This window comes from Macaca nemestrina, chromosome 5 (genome assembly GCF_043159975.1).
Source record: "Macaca nemestrina isolate mMacNem1 chromosome 5, mMacNem.hap1, whole genome shotgun sequence".
Lineage (NCBI taxonomy): Eukaryota > Metazoa > Chordata > Mammalia > Primates > Cercopithecidae > Macaca > Macaca nemestrina.
In genome coordinates this window covers 84,893,272-84,907,034 of record NC_092129.1, presented here as the reverse complement: position 1 = coordinate 84,907,034, position 13,763 = coordinate 84,893,272, and positions in this window count along the sequence as shown.

Sequence of the window (13,763 nt, the reverse complement as noted above, 5' to 3'; positions counted from 1 at the left end):
GAATATAGAGATATCTCAATAATTGTGCTTTGGTGACAGTAAAGGGGCCAATGAACTGCTGGAAGATGCAGTAAAAACCTTGGTCCTTCTGAGTGCAACTGGGTGGAATTGCTGTCTTCTGGAATTGTTGTTTAAGGACCAGCAACACAAAAGTTTTCCTCTAGCAATTTGTCATCTGCAGTGATAAGTATTCCTTTTGTTTAACCATTAAGCTCTATCTCTGAAATACAATAAAAATAAAGCACGTTTAAATTTCCAAAGCTGGAGAAATATTTTTGTAATATTTTAACTAAAAATTATGAATGGACATAAAAATGTAAGATAAACATCGTCTTTGTGAGTAAACTTGTTATATTTTGCATCGTACTTATGGGATAATAAGTGTTTATCAACAAATATTTGTTTCCAACTTATTTTCTGCCAGTCCCTGGGAATAGAGTACTAAATAAGAAAAACATGACCCCACTCTTAAGTGTTTATATTCCAGTGAAGCAGGAAGCGATACATGCTAAGAAGAAAATGAAACAAGATAACGCAATGAGGTGTAGCAAGTGGGGTTGGATGGCCAGGAAAGTCATCCTGAAGAAAGTAACCATGGAACAAAAACCTGAAAGATGAGAATAACTCAACTACATGAAGACCTACCGTGAGAGCACTCTCAAAAGAGGAAACGGGAAATCTAGCATAGAGAACACATGAATGCAAAGGCTATGAGACTGGAAGAAGCATAGCATATTCAGAGAGAAGGAATAAGAGCCAATGTAACTAGACCATTGTGAGAGAGGGTGAGATTGGTAAGAAATGAAGTTAGAGAGGCTAAGCACGGTGGCTCATGCCTGTAATTGCAGTACTTTGGAAGGTTGAGGTGGGCAGATCACCTGAGGTCAGGAGTTCGAGACTAGCCTGACCAACATGGAGAAACCTCATCTCTACTAAAAATACAAAATTAGCCAGGCATAGTGGTTCATGCCTGTAATCCCAGCTACTCGGGAGGCTGAGAGAGGATAATCACTTGAACCCGGGAGGCAGAGGTTGCAGTGAGCTGAGATCGTGTCACTGCACCATTCCAGCCTGGGCAACAAAAGCAAAACTCTGTCATAAACAAACAAACAAACAAACAAATAAAGTTAGAGAGATGAGTAGTCTCTGTAGGATCATTTTAAAAGTTAAGCATTGCAAAAATTTATTGAGCGGGGCAAGAATCAGAGGGTTTTAAGCAGGAAGATGTAATAATGAAAGTTCACTTTGATGCTACATAGAGAATGAATCACAGGGGCAAGAGCAGAAGCAAGAATACAATTTACTATGTTATAACAGTGGCATAGGTTGAGATGATAGTGACATGTGCCAAGGTCATGATGATAAACATGACAAGATGGGCAGATTTTGGATATATTTTGGAGGGATAGCTAGAAGGATTTGGTGATGAATTGGCTATCGGGGTAATAGTGAGATAAGGAAAAGAATCATGAGTGACTCAGAATTTTGACTTGGACTGTGGCATAGATGTTGCTACTGCTTACTAATATAGGGTAGACTAAAAGTGTAAGTTTGGTGTGGAGCTATAGTTCTGCTTGGAACATGGTCCTCTTAGACCTTCAAATGAAACTGAGTATAAGAGCTAGAGCTCATGAGAGAGGTAAAAACTGGAAATAGGTCTTTAGCATGTAGACAGTATTTTAAAGTCGTGACGCTAAATTAGTCCACTTGGTAGTATAAAAGATCTAAAACTGGATCACTCCAGCATTTAGACATCAGCAAGTCAAGAAAAAATCCCACAAAGGAGACTGAAAAGGAACAACAGAAAAGTATGACACAACAAATATTAAAATAGTAATTATAAAAGCATTTCAAAAAAGTGAAGTTGGTCTACAGAGGTGAAATGCCCTTGGTGAGTGTAGAAGGTAAAGACACAAACAGGAACAAAGGATTTGGCAACACAAAGGAGGTTGGTGATCTTGGCAAGAGCACTTTTGGTGAAATAGAGGAGATAGATGCTCAAGTGGCATGTGTGAAAAAAATGAGGTAGGAAAACAGAAACAAGGTCAGAGGACTCAAGAACTTTTACTGTGAAAGTGAGTAAAGAAATGGGGCTGTAGCTGAAGAGAGACATGGGATGGAAACTTATTTTCTTATTTTCTTAAGAAGAAGATGCTATATGACAGGATTAGAATGCTTGAGGATGTGAGAGAGTATAGAATCCAGAACATAAGTTCAAAAGAGAAACCAAGGTCATGCCATCTTTTGGAAGATCAAATGTGTATGTGTCATGATATAAGAATAGATGTCAACAGAGCAATGTACTTGCCTTTGGCCAGATGATACATGATACAACAGGAATCTGTTTTCTCACAGTTTTGGAGGCCAAAAGTCCAAAATCAAGTTGTTGGCAAATTGGTTCCATCTGGGGACTCTGAGGGAAAAATCGTCTAAACTCGTCTTAGCTTCTGGTCGTTTCTGGCAACCGTGATGTTCTCTGATTTGTAAATGCATCATTCCTATCCCTATCCCTATTCCACCTTCACACGGCTGTCCTCCCATATTTGCCAGTGTCTAAATTTTCCTCTTATTATAAGGACACAAGTTATGTTGGGTTTACAGCTCACCTAATTTAGTATACCCTCTTCTTAACTTGATTACATCAGCATAGATTCTTTTTCCAAATAAGATCTCATTCACATTCATAGGTTCTAAATTGACAAGAATTTAGAGGAGACACTCACTATTCAGCCCCTTGCAGCCCAGTTGTTTAATTTTCTCTAGAAATATTTCAGCTGCTTGGGTCCAAATACTGAGTAAGTGAATGATTGAGTTTAATCAAAGAATGTTTATAAAAAGCATTATGGTATTGCTTTTTTATACATGAACTATAACTGACTTTAGGCACAAAATGATTAAATTAGTATTTTTAGTGGTTTTTGCTAAGTGAACAAAACATCACTTTTGTAGGAAGATTTATTTTTAAGTTAGATTGTCAGTTTTGCATGTTTCTGATGACTTTGTATGAAGGATAGAAGCAAAGACCTATATATCTTCTGTAGCTCAGCTCCTGATTTCAGATGTGTTTTATCATCAAGTTTGTGGTGAAAGTCCAGAGGCCTGAGTTCTACCCCATTCTACCAGTGACTATAATGTGATATTTGTGCTGCCAAGAAATCACTACTTTTGTAAATTACAGGGACCTCATAAATTTCAAAATAAATTCCTGCTCCAGATTTTACAAGTAAGAAAATGAAAGCATAAGAGAATTAACTGTCTTACCAAAGATATTACATTTACATACATGTACCGTTAATGGAACTTTTAGTCCGGTGTTGTCTTTGCTATGCCATAAAATTGGTCTGTCCTTTTTTTTCTTCATTTATAAAATGAGGATAATATATACCTCTTGACAGTTTTTAGTTATACATATGAAATTGGAGAAATAAGTGAAAAAAGTTGTAAATTCTAGATTCTACCCCCTTATAGCTGAGACTAACTTCCATGATTCTGGCTTTTGACAATTGGAGCTCAAGACCTAATTTCTTTATTGTAGTGTTATAAGTATACAAAATGCATATAAGTATAAAACCTATGTACTATTTTAAATGAGTGAATATTGAAACAAAATATAGATATTACTATATTTTTTCTGATTTATCCACTAAAATATCAGTTTCTAATTATCATATATTATTACTTTCCATATTATAGATTATTTTCTCCTATTTTCTTAATTATGTATGTATCTAGTTTTGTAGAAATAGCTCTAAAACTGTCAATCTGTTGGCTTAGAAGAGTAAACGAAGCATCAGGGACAGTGTGTTTGACTGCATTTCTAGTTTGTAAACAAGTCTTGGTTGGATAACTCTGTTTATGAAGTGGAAATGTGGTCAACAAACCCTTAGTCCCTACAGTCCACAGAGAAGGCTAAATCTGCTTCTGATTTTTATATGATCAACTACATAAAATATTGATGCAGTTAAGTGATGCATTGCAGTTGTCCATCTCTCTGTACTCAAATTTAACATGTGTTTACAAAGGGATGCTGATCTGGAAGCAGATTGAAACAGTTATGTATTAAAAGTTTGTTAGGACAACAGATTGAAAAATAAAAGTTTATTTTCTGATTTTCACACTTTTCATTATCATACAGAGTATGGGTCTACATTTTTATTCTAGCTTCATCTCTGTTCATTTTCCTCTCATTTTAAACTTATTGCCTCATCCATTAATTTGCAGAATTAAAAACCATAACTGAATTTCATTACCTGTGTTGTGTGCTTTCCAACAGTGCACATCCACACCAGGCCATAGCAACCCTGATAGAGCAGCCTGTGTGATCCTTCAGTAGGAAGGGATGTGAAATGCAGGTGGTTAGCGGAGTGTCCATATCTTTAATGAATGTCAGCCCTTGAAGCTGAGCTCACCTGCAATAAAAGATTTGAAAACTTTTCTAATTAGAGTCAGTACATTAAATTAGAGGAAGCAAATCTATTGACACCCTGGTCAGTTTCTAAAGGCCTTCCATAGTAGCTTTCTACAACATGGATGAGCCCTCCAGGAAAAGCTTTTTAAGGAAACAGTCTTAATTCTGCATCAAAATGACTTCTTCTGTGGTGAACTGAATCAATCACAATTTGCTGAGACTAGATCTTAAGTGTTCTTGTTACAAAAGAAAGAAAGAGAGAAAGAAAGGTAAGAAAGAAACAAGAAAGAAAGAAAGAAAGAAAAGAAAGAAAGAAAGAAAGAAAGAAAGAGAAAGAGCAAGCAAGCAAGCAAGCAAGCAAGCAAGAAAGAAAGAAAGAAAGAAAGAAAGAAAGAAAGAAAGAAAGAGAAAGAAAGAAAGAAAGAAAGAAAAAGAGAAAAAGAACTGTGTAAGGTATGAGTATCTTAATTAGCCAACTGTAGTAAAATTTTCACTATGTATATGTATATCAAAACATCATGTTGTACAGTTTAAATAAATAGAAATAAAATGAATAAAAATCTTGGTTTGACATTCTGAACCAGTTTACAAAGTTGGTTTGAATCCTTTGACATATACAAGTGAATTCTATACTGTTATTGGAACAATCCATGAACACAACACTCTTAGAAATCATCTCCAGTGTCTATTTTGCCTGTCTCCACTGGACAGTCACATAGTCAGTATTAGTAACTAATAAGCGTAGGTTGTCTCATGGAAGGAATGACTAAAAAGACATTATCTTTGTGGATGAAGGGTTATTACCAGAAGTGATTTTGTCTTCAGTTCTCACTGCAAAAAAAATGCTGTTGGCATGTGGTATCATTTAGGATCTGTTGAAAACACTCTTAGCGGATCAGTTCAAGTTCTGCGCGTTTGCTTGAACTCTGATAAAGGCTGAAAGCAAGATCTCTCCACTTACTTTTAAGCTGGCTTTCCCTCTAAGAGAAAGCTTCTTCTGATTTCTGGTTCCAAACCCTTTTCTCTGGGGGTTACTGAGGTGGGAAAATCTACTCAATCTGAGCTGCTCCATATTCTGTAGCCCTCCATATTCCCAGTATAATTCATAGAGATTTATCTCTTGCATCGAGAAACCACATCTGAAACCCTTTCTGATCTGAAACAGAGAGCTGTTACAGATACGACTTTTTCCCACTTTCCTTCTCTGATGCACCAGCAAGAACAATAAACTACAGAGTTGAATGCTAGCTCTATCTTCACTAACTGTGCATCCATGGGCAAATTACATGACCTCTTTCTGTTTTAATTTACTCATCTTTAAAATGAGAATTTTGCATTTGATAAGACCATCCAAATAATTGAATGTAGTATTTTATGCAGAAGTATGCCTGCCTAGAATATAGTAGGTTTTAGACAAATAATAATTTGTTTATCCCTGAATCCTTGCATTAAGCTCCCAGAAAAAAAGTAGAGAGCAAAGGTGGCTAGAGGATAGTCCTAAGGATATATATTTGGGGATTTCCTTATTATTTGACAAATTAGATCCTGTGCTTTGAGGAAAGGTATACTTCTGCCCCTGTATGCCTTCCCATCCTACACAGAGTGGGAATTTCTCTCCACTTTTCCATATTCCTAATGATAACTGCTTCTTTACTTCTTCTTTGGAGGTAGGGTGGGGAGTCCAGCACAAAATATTTTCTGGCACAACACACCTCTCTAAGAGATGCCACTTGTGTATGTTCTGCGGATACATTCCTGCTTTTCTATTAGTGCTTTCTAAAGAAGTAAAAGAAAGAATATCATAACCTTGCTAACAGAAGTTACCCTGTGGCTTTAGAAATGTCATAGATAGAAGGTATATTGTCTCAAATTTTTTTCCTCATTGTTGTGTCCTCATTTCCCTGGAACATAGTTGGTACTCAATAAATACTTGCTAAAATAATAAGTTATGGCTGGGTGTGGTGGCTCACGCCTGCAATCCTAGCACTTTGGGAGGCTGAGGTGGTTGTATTGCCTGAGCTCAGGTGTTCAAGACCAGCCTGGGGAACAGGGTGAAACCCCGTCTCTACTAAAAATACAAAAAATTAGCCGGGTGTGGCAGTGGGCGCCTGTAATCCCAGCTACTTGGAAGGCTGAGGCAGGAGAATCTCTTGAAACCGGGAGGCAGAGGTTGCAGTGAGCTGAGATCGTGCCATTGCACTCCAGCCTGGGTGAGAGAGCGAGACTGTGTCTCAAAACAAATAAATAAATAAAAAATAATAAGTTATTAAAAACTGGAATTACTTTTACATTGATCTTATAACTAGCTACTTCAATTGTTTTGAAGTAGGACTTGGAGATTTAGGAATTGGTAAGGGAAGAGGTAACGGTGGTGGAGTAGATGAGGGGAGATAATGCAAAGTATTGTAACCTCAGGAGCCTAAGATTATACTGGTAGAAAGGAAGAATGAGAGTTCTTGAAATGTTCAAAGATTTGTAAGTCATCAAGGTAGAATGGCCCTGACTGTTGGACAAGTATCCAACTACATTTTATTATCCTTTCACACTTCCGTGCTCCTGATAAAAATGCCACATTTTTTTAATTCTTCTTAAACATCTAATACTTTCTCCCTACTCAAGACTCTCAGCTTACTCTTCACTTTTATTCATGAAGAAAACGCAAAGAACAACAACAGGACCTCGTATCCTCTTTCTGTTCCTATTCTTCCCCTTCCCTTCCCTTACTGAAAAATTCAGTACTAAATTATTTAGGTGAGACCACACAAAACAGCCATCTGCATGAGCGTTAGGATGGTGGAAGGCAGAGTGTGGTAAGGAAGGTGTCTATGGAGCAAAGTATCCCAGCATAGGGCTTTGGAGCTCATGTGGGAAAAATAGACTCTCAACACCACACTTAAAAACTAATTGACATCTGCATTATATACTCTGCCTCCCTTCCTATTACTTGGGTTTATTGGCCCTTCTCCTATTCCAAGGTAACCCCCTCTTCTTGTACTAGGTCCCATCCTTTCTTGACTAATCAAGGACATCCGTTCATTTCTTCTTCAGCATGTTTATGTCCAATTATGGCTAAAATGACCTGAGAGAATGGAAATAGGTGGGAAGTAAGATACCGGGTCTCTAGTCCTAGAACTTTTTAACCCACTCTGTGACTCTTAAATTCTCATTGTCTAGATTTTCTCATCTCTAAAATGACATTGTTGGAATAGATTGGTAGTTCTCAGTTTAGGGTGCAGAGACTCCTCACCAGCCCATGATGGCCTTCAAGGCATCTATGCATCTCCTACTGTTGCATGTAAAATTTTGAAGTCATTGCACATGTGTTCATTTTGTTTTCAGATGAGAGAAAGGTCTGTGAAAACTGAACTAGAGTAGATTTCCTTGAAATGTCTTTAAGTCTTGACTTCATATGAGTTTAAGTTTTGAAAGAGATTACAAGAGATAGCCTGATCCTGCTCTGCACAGCTAGAAGGCAGTCTCAGTTCTGCCACATCCTGAGTATGTCACTCCTTTTCTCTCACTTTGTTTTTTTTACCACCTATGAAATGAAGGTGTTGAATGAGATGATCCAAAATAATACTTTTCAATTTTACATTCAGTTCAACAAAATCAAGCCAAAACAAACAAACACATCCTGGTAGTTAGCTTGAATTCAGATTTGTCTTTGCTGTGTCTTCAGAAATTGAAGTCTCGAGCTGCTAATGTTCTAAGAGCACTTTGAGAGGGAAGAAAGAGAGGGTGGGAGCTGGGCAAGAGAGAGTGGAGATGTGGTTCCTGTATAAGACTGTAGCTGAAGGACTAAGCAACCTTCTAAATTTTAGAAGACTAAATCTTAAGGGTGACTGGAAATAGAAAGAAAAAAGCTTCATGGTTGCCTCAGAAGTTACTTGAGATCTCATTCCTTAAATGTTTAAGTTCCTAAATCCTAAAATAAATTATGAGAAATATCTCTTTATAGCATTGGATTATTTTTGAAGGGTTAAATAGATTGTGTAGTATCTAATGCTCCCTTGTTAGTCTGTTTTTCTCATTGGAATCTAGATAATATTTTGCTATTGAACAAATTAATTTGTCACAGCACGCATAATTTTGATTTGTTCTACACTCCCAGCTCTCTCCCTTTTCTCCTATGCTGTTGTTAGGACTTGTTATTTCTGTCTTTACAAGTGTGTCCTGTTTGCTTCAAAAAAACTAGATTCATGACACGGCTCTCAAATCATACACAGTACTAACAGAAGTTGTTAGTAAGCCTCTCCTTTTCCAAGTACAAAGTGGGCCTGGGGGCAACAGTGTGGAAAGCAGAAGGTCTATCCCAGTACCATTCTTTATCCGGCACCTACTGCATACCAGACACTATGCTAAACACTTAATGTCAAATTAGACATACTCTGTTCTACACGCTCACAGTTATCACAAAAGAGCTGGGTGCCTTCACTCAGGGATTTCCACTGGAATCTGCTCGTGCTGGTGTTTTGCTCCTTTCTCCCTGGAAGTGGGTGGATGTAATCATGACAAGGAGAGAGCCTTTAGCCAGTAGACAAGTTGTCTTCCTTTACTCCCATGGGGGAATGGGACAGAATGGGGAATTTTTTCGGAGTCTGGCCCAAACTCGGTTGTGCCTCGAGGTCCCATTAGGCTGCAGGTCACAGCAGCTGGAGCCCAGGCGCCCAGAACCGGTCACGCGTCTGTGCTGCCCGCTCTAGGATGCACAATAGAGTCATTGACTATTTATTTACTGAGTAGAACAAGGCTGCTGTTGACTTAATTACGGGAACCTCCCAGCCACCCCTGGGATCTTCAAATGACTAAGGGACTCTCCATTGCCACTAACTCATCTCTCCTTAACATAAGCCCCCAGTCCCCCTACCCCCACCCTGCCCCACCCAAGAATGCGCTCAGTAGGCATGTTGTGGGGACCGGGGCGCAGAGCGTCCTGGGTGGTGATCAAGAGGGAAAGACTGGCGGTTTTGGCAGGACTGAATTTCTGTGTTTCAGAGCTATTCTGAGCCAGGCGCTAGCCTCAGGGTGTGGAACATGACCCTGCTGTGCCAGGGTCCGGCGAGGGCTTAGCTCTACTAGGGCTGCAGTGAAGGAGGAAGCAAAAGGGCAAGTTCTGGTCTCCAGCTCAGACAACTGGTCCCTGGGGACTCAGAGCCTCTCTACTTCCCGGACCTCGGAATTAGATAGATAGTGGAGAGTCACCAGGAATTGGAACTGCTAGGGGACTGCAGAGCCGTGGAATCCCAACTGGCCCCTTCTTTATACAACCCGTTTGAAATGGTCTCCTGAGTCCAGTGCGCCTGGCCTGTTCCCGCTTAGTCTCACTCAAATCTCCTCGCGAATCTCAGCTCGCCAACTTCCTCTGGGGGAAACTGCTAAACTCAGCTCCTGTTAATATTGTAGGGCTGAGGATAAAATAGCAACGGTATTGAATAGATGTTGACTTTTCCGACCCAGAGGAGCGGAACTCAGGGATTGTTTGCAGAAGCTAATCGTTTCCACGGAGAAGCAGGGAGAGCCTGGTGCGCTCACCGCCTCCAGCCCCTCCCTGGAAGCCAAGCTGCGGGAATACTCAGGGACTCAGGTGCCCCTCCCCATCTCTGGCCTTTAAAAGAGTCCTCCCGAAAACTTGGACGGGTGACCGCCAAACCAGGGCTGCTCCCCAGACTCCTCTCTCCAATCTTGGAGTCTGCGACCTAAGGTTCGGCGCCCACTAGATCTCGAATCCGACTTCTTTCTGAAATGTGTTTAGGTTGAGAGTTGCTGTACCTGGGCGGGAGTTTGGTGGGGAGAGGAGGGTCTGCTATTTAAGGCGCCAGACATACACAGAGACATTGCGCCGACTTCCTGACACTCAGGAAAAGTCCGTTTCCAGGCATCTGTTCTCAGCAATGGTGGCAGGTAGCAGGGCACTGTGACTCCCGGCATCTGAGGGAATACCGGCAGCAGCGCTACCAGAGCGCGTTTGCTGTGTGCGCTGGAGGTCGGGGTGGGAGGGTGCGCAGATCAAGATCTTTCTTGCAAACCTCAAAGGGAAATGACCGTAGTTGGACTAAGAGGTCCACTTTGGAGACTACCAGCTGCCCTCCAAGCCCTGGCAGTGGAGAAGTTTCGTTGCTATGGTTTCGGAGAGGTATAAAAGCCATCACCCAGAAGCAAATGTGTTTGGGATCCTTATATGTGTTACCACCCAAGGCTAGGCAAATTCCTCGGCGCTTTGCATCACTCACTCCCTGACAGAGCTTCTCGGCCTTAGTCTCCCCATCCCAAGAGGCGGGTGTGCGCTAAGGGAGCGAAGTCCAGCCGGAGGCATCGTAACATCCAAGTCTAGGGACACCAGGAATTCTCTCGCTCTAGCTCCTGTGGTCCAGGAGTGGGAGGTATCCCCGAGTAGCCGCTGTGGCCAGGGGCGTGCAGGGGCCGCGGGGAAAGGAGCGCGGCGCCTTTAAACCAAGAGGCGAGGAACCCCCGCCAGGAGGCGTGTCTGTCTCTGCCTCTGCCGCCGCCGCCGCCGCCGCTGCTGCTCCTCGGTCACCGTCTTCGCCTTTGCCGTCACTCGCGCTCGGCGCCGGCGGCTGCGCTGGTCGGTCTGGGAGCCGGGGACTTTCCGCCCGACCTCCTCCGGCTGCTCCTCCCCGAGGACCACCCCACCCCCTCCCCACCCACCTCACCCCTAGCGCCAGGTAAGGACTACCCGGCGGTGGGCTGCACTCCGGGCTCCTTCACAAGGTGTTTGTTTTCAAGAGGACGGGAGGGACTGCGGGTGGGCGAGGGGCATTTTCCACCTGGAGAGAAGGAAGAAGGCAAACAGCAGCGCTGCGGACCTCAGTGTGCTCGGGGCATCCGCTGGACCGATTCACTGCGAGTGTCTTTGTCGGGCTTGTCTCAGCCAATTCCCGTCAAGCATGCAAGTGGCTCTGTTGGCTGCAGTCGCCTATGTTCTCCACATAAAATGATTTAATAAGTGGACGTGTCAGGAAGTGGCCTCGGCTACGGGGACTCACGCGAGGCGAAGAGAATGAGACAGATGGCAAGAAACTGTGTGTCTGCCTGCGGGTCTGACGAACTCCCCATCCCTCCTTCTGTCCACCCATCCTTCCATTAACCCTACTCCTTAGTTCTGCGCTGAGGAAGTACATTTATTTTTACCGGTACCCGTATTAAGAGCTTCTGAAAAAACTTGGAGGGCCTCCCATTAGGGTAAGGAGGGGGCAGTGTTACCAGGGTGGATCATAAACCTCAAGAACTTTTAACGAACCACATCCTCTGATATTTTTACCTTTAAGGAGACAGAGTTTCTTTACCAAACAACACGACCGAGCTGAGGCTCCTTAGATAATGATTTCCAATTTAAGCAAAGGGGAATATTAGAAAACTTACTACTACTAGTCTTTTGGTAATGCACAGATTATCTTCTATCATTTATTCATCTTCATACTGTAAGTATTCTGTCATCAGAAATTATCTTATGGATTGATGATTATTTTCATTTCACGAGAGATGATTGGTTCATTTGAGTCTTAATTAGTCAGTTTAGTTGCTGGAGGAAATGCAATTGTGTTTCAATCTTGATTTGTCTTAGTTCATTACTTTCTAACTTTATCGAGTCTATTCCTGTAATCACCAAGACAGCCTATCAACTTCCAGTGGCCTTAAAAACTTTTGAGTCAAACAAACAACAAAAAATTGAAATGCACAAGAGGAATGTGATAGAGAATTGAGCAATGTTTGGAAGTCTTATCTGTTTGTTTTCTCCTATTTAAACCCATTGAAGATCACACAGGCTGAAATTAAAAAAAAAAAGTTCTGGGATATGTAAATTTATTCCACTTCAATTTCTTAATTAAGACAATTATTTTAGTATCTAAAAATTAATCAAAACTCTAAATGTCATTAATCATCAGTGCAACAGAATGTTGGTGGAACAGATAATGTGTTCAGAATCATAAGGGATACCAAAGCATGCATAGTTAAGAAGAGTGAGTTGCAAGTATGCAACAGTGTGATTTCAACTGAAACCTGATTCCGTCCTGACTTTATTCTCTGAGATCTTTATTGCCGTATATAAACACACTGTTTATTTTAGCTAAGTTGCAGTGCAACAGGCCACTTTGATGGAATAATAGGTTAAGTGTTACTATAAGATGAGGTTTCTCAAATGTCACGTAACAGCAGGACTTCTGTGACAAGTCAAGTGAAATCCTTAGTAAGAATTCCATGTGAAAAATTTAAATATAACTATGGTGTGTAAGAACCTTTGAAACATCTTTGAAATTCAGGTTGTTTTGGGATATGTATTTGCTGTTTCCAGCAAAAGGTATAGGCATTGTCTTTTTAAATGTTGTGCTATAAAGATTATTACACATTTCCTCATACCCCAGCAGGTGGCAGCTAACTAGAATAAGATTCATTTTCACTGGGAGAATAGGAAACTAAAATTGCTTCTCAAGTAATAGTGCCCAAGAATAAGAGGTCATTAGTATACGCAACTATAAAAATATAGTGAAAGATGAAGCTAGAGGTTTTTGTTGTTATTGTTGTTGGAAGAAGCTTTACGTTGACATGATATGCATTTTCTTCTTTGTCAATTTATCATAGGTTTGATATTTGTGTTAGTCTTCTATGATTTTTTTTTGAAGTATACTTCTAAACACAGCTTCTCTCTGTGTGTGCATGTATGTGTGTATTTGCAGTTTGTTATCTCTGCTTTGACCTTGGAACCTACAGAGCTTTGGCTCCTAGAAATAAAGAGTGCCATATGGTTAAAATGAGGGAAAAAATGAGACCATAGAATAAAATATATAAATCTTACTATTACTTAGTATATATAATTGCCTGATATCCAATAGCAGTGGTTTTCTTTTTCCTTTAAGGAAGGAGCAAATTACAGAACTGACACAATTTTTAAAAGGGTTAAATCTAGTCAGTGAAATACTGTATAAGGAATTTATTCATCCTTTATATAACCTCAGAACTATGATGTGTGGTATCAGTATTGGGGAGAAATTGTAATAACTTCAAAATTGCCACACATTAAGGCATCAACTATGCCACCAAATCATTTTATTGTAGTATAGGCAGGTAAATTTAGCATTTCCCCCCTAGGAAGTGAGTGAGTTTAATGAGAAAGAACAAGAATTAATCTAATTACCCTAGTAACAGATGGAAATCTGGAGGTGGAGAATTGAAAGTGATAACTAATTGTACATTTAAAAAATGTCTTTAGCCACTGAATATTGACAGCATGTTATTTGGCATTCTGAATTGTGGTCTTTCTGGCAATTTTTTTTTGTACTGACAAACAAGTAGTTCAGTGTTCATGAGGAAACTCACAATTAATATGCGGTTTTTTAAA